The sequence below is a fragment of the Camellia sinensis genome, chromosome 4, assembly GCF_055761805.1.
Source record: "Camellia sinensis isolate YWXY chromosome 4, ASM5576180v1, whole genome shotgun sequence".
NCBI classification, from domain to species: Eukaryota; Viridiplantae; Streptophyta; class Magnoliopsida; order Ericales; family Theaceae; genus Camellia; species Camellia sinensis.
This window is the reverse complement of record NC_138964.1, coordinates 200,500,601-200,504,833: the sequence shown is the minus strand read 5'-3', so window position 1 is coordinate 200,504,833 and position 4,233 is coordinate 200,500,601.

Here is a 4,233-nt window from a genome sequence, read left to right as displayed (position 1 = left end):
ATAAATCCGATAGTATCTCACAAGGGAAGGTTCAAAGCCAAAAGCTACCCATCATTTGCAGAATATTTTCAATTTTTGTACTCTCTGTAATTAGATCATGTTGTTGCATTTTTTCTCTGTCAAATTTCGTTCATGTGGGGAATTGTTGAAATTTTGATTTTTATAGGCTTATTTTGGGCTTACTTTGAACCCAAATTTGAATGGGTCCGACAGGCGGGTCCAAAGAGGTGACGTGTTCCTTGCCACATGGTAAGTCATATGGTGAAGACGGTTCGTCAAAACCATTTATGAGTGAATGGGAAGTTGACGTCGTTTTCGGGTTCGTAGAATGGACAATTAAAGAATTAAATGTGGGTTTCCTTGTAAGGCTTGTCCCACATTGAAATTTTAAGTGAGCTTTTGTGAGTATATGAGCTTTTGGTGTACTAACTTAGGTTAGGCCCCAAATGGCACCCCAAGTTTGTAGAAGGGAAGAGTTATAGACAAAGTGAACCTTAGCCCAAACCACCACACGCGCGCGCGCATGCCACCGCCGTCCGTCCGACCGGCCGTGCCGTGCCGGGTGCGATTGCGGGTCGGGTCGGGTCGGGTCTGTTGTAACATTAATTTTTTGGACAAAATTTATTTGAATTTTTTCATATTCTTTCAGGAAATTATTTGAATTTCAAAATGTATTTGAATTCAAATTTTTTGTCAAAAAATTGTGCCTCCGAATTCCATTAAATTCTCAACTGTTAAACAAGGTTTTTTTAACTGCTGGACAGATTCAAAATTGCCAGACAGATTCAAATCTGCCAGCAATTTTTCAACAGATAGAAACTGCCCAACAGTTATCTATTTGTACCTGTCTAATTTGAATTTTCATTTGTTCATTCAAATTTCAGACTTGTTCGGGGTTTGTCATGAAGCCTATAAATTCAAATTCATTTCCAAGCAGATTGGTATCTTGAAAAACATCAAAAAAAACTCTGAAATTCTCTTGGTGCCTTTCGGTTTTGCTCTTTGGTTGCATTGTTCTTCATATTTAATTTTTTAGGAAAAAAAAAATTCAGAGAGTTTGGAACACATGTTTTGTTCGCCATACAAATTGTTTGGAGTGCTACTACAATTTGTGAAGATCATTGTATCCTTGGAGATGACGCCATTTATCCGTAAGCACCGTAGTGAGGCAAATTTGTCTTAAGGACAGAGTGTCTCACACTTGACTTGATCTTTTAAATATTTATTCGGTTCAGAAAAATAAATTATGTAAGTAATTTATTTATTTATTTGATTTAGTTTCAATTTATTTTGTACGCAGAAGATTGCTCCAACACTGTTTGAACCCAGTTTTGAATCTGTTTGGAAAAATCGAATCTGTTTGGCTGTTTGAACCTACTATAACTTGGACCGAAGAAAGAACTGTTTTGGACAGAAAATTAAATTCAAATTTGGCGCAAAATTTGAATTAATTTTGTTCAGAAAAATTAAATTTTTTTGGAAAATGTTTTTTTAAAAATAATGTTAGAACCGACTCATAACCTAGCTCGACACGACTTAGCCGGCCGGCCAGTGGTGACGCGCGTGTGGTGGTTTGAGCCAAATGTTACATTGTCCATAACTCCTCCCTTCTACAAACTTTGAGTGCCCCTTGAGGCCTAACCCAAGTATTCCCACCTAGAATTTATATACACATATAAGTTCTCTTAAAGTTTCAATGTGGGACAATTGTTCTAAGGAAACTCACATATTACTTCTTTAAGTGTCCATTCCACAAACCCGAAAATGACATCAACTTCTCATTCACTCATAAATAGTTTTGATGAACCGTTTTCACCATGTGACTTGTCATGCGGCAAGGAACACGCCAATCTTTGGACCCACTCCAAAAGACGTGCGGGGCTCTATCAAATTTAGGTTCAAAGTTGGCCTAAAATAAGCCTATAAAATCAAAAATTCCAACAAAATTAAGGACAAATTATATTAAGGGCTTTTTTGAGAGGTGGGTTGGTAGTCAAAAGTCAACTTTTAATTCATTTTGGAACACATATTTTTCACATTTTTTATACATTTTTTTTTAAATAAAGCTAAAAAAAAGCTAAAAATCAACTTTTAATCATCTTTCCAAAATAGGTCTAAATAACTTAAACTATGGATCATTTATACTTTACCTCCTAATTTTTTAAACCCAACAATTATCCCTTTCAAACTATTTGAATTTTTTTTTTTTTTTTGTTACAGGGAAATCCTCTCACTCTCCCGCAGGTCCAAGGCAGCGCCCCGAGGAGATCACCAGGGTGTCCTGTTGTTCGTTCCGAGTCAGAGACTATAACCTGGAAGCTTGTCCCGACCTCACAAGGCAAGCTTCGGTAAGTCAGGACTCGCACAGTCAGAGACTATTTGAATTTGAACATTAAAGTCTTTCTATTAGTCATCTGTTAGATATTTAGATAAAAAATTGTCAAATGTTGTGCACATGATGATTATATTAAATTTTTACAACAAATAAAATAGGATAATTTAATCATAAAATTTAATATAATCATCATGTGCACAATGCTTGATAATTTTTCATCTAAATATCTAACATATGAGTAATAGAAGGATTTAATGTTCAAATTCAAATAATTTGAGAGAGGTAATTTAAAACATTAGGGAGAATAAAGTGTAAATGGTCGATAATTTAAGGAGTTTAATATAATTTGCCCTTAAATTAATTATCTAGCTTGCTACTTTATTTAATATACTTTTGACTTAACAAATGTAAGTAGTGATTTTGACCGGAACAGATATTTAAAAAAATTCCTTCGTCATATTTTAGAGTTGTATGTTGGGTTCATAAAAACAATTTGAAACTAAAAAGAATATTTAAAAATATTAGAAATTTTGTTGAAGTGTATATTTTAAAAAAATGGCTATAAATAAAATAGAAAAATAAATTTTTTATTCAAAATTTGATTAAAAATTTAATTAGTTTGATAGAAAAACTTTTAACAATTTCAACAATACTAGCCATTTTTTGCTAGTTAAAATGTACTTTCACAAATTCAATTGTCCATCTTAAACAAAAATACACACACACACACATATATATATATATATATATTTATTAAAGCTTATACTCTCCGAGGCAAGGGAAGAGAGAAACAATAGATAAAGAAAATAATTAATATTGTTTGTTTAACTAATGATTTTTAACGAACTAAAATGTAATTAGCATGTTGAAGGCTCAAAATCTATGAGACTAGTTAAAATGTCTAACAAAAATTATTTAACTACTTTCTGAGAGTTGCTTTTGTGCTTTTGTAGACCATGCGATGATTATATTTAAAAAAAGAAAAAATTATAATGACCATAGTTATTGTCAAAGCATGCTTCTAATTCCTATTGTTGTTATTTTGGTAATGAAATTAGCTTAAATTTGATCACCAGGTTGGTGGCCAGGTGAAGAATGCAACACATTCTTCAGCACTGAGCCAATGTCGATTTCTTGGAAGGGGGGCGGCAATGAGATTTCTTCTGAGAGCTTGCCCTGTACTCCGCTCGATACCTGTCCTTAAGTTGTGGCGTGTAGTTGAGTTCCATTGGTGTCTTGATGGTGGTGGGTCCCTTTTTATGGATTAGGTTAAATCTGGCTGGCAACCAACTATCCCGAGGCCAAGGCCCGCGGAGGCTATGATGACACCACAAAACTTCCTTTTCTTGTTCAAAAAAAAAAAAAAGGCTTAAATTTGATTGAGTAATATATATTAAATCTTGTTACAGGATTTTATTTTAATGGGTTGTTAACAATTACCTTGACTAAGTTCAATTCAAGTGGTATTTCAAATTAATAGTTATTAGTACAAATTATAATAATCAACTTTTGTGTTTGAAATTTAAGAGACGGTGTACAAAATGGGTCAATTAAGAGAAATTATATTAGTATTTTTTAAATAAAAAATTCTAAATAAAATTTATATATGTAATCTACTACTTAATTACTTGTATTTGAAAGTGGTGCTTAGTTGTTCACATCTTGATGGAAAGTCCATACCAACTGTAGCAGCAAAGAGTATAAATGAATCACAAATGCTCGGGAGCTCTAAATATGGGGAATGGGGTTACTGCTGTGCATTTGACATGATAGTAACTGTTGTACTTTAATTGGAGGTTTATTATGAACTTATTTTTATGATCTGAACCGTTTATTTTGTAAAATTTGTTGAATATTTCATGCATACCAAAAATCATATTTATCGGTTATCAATAGCT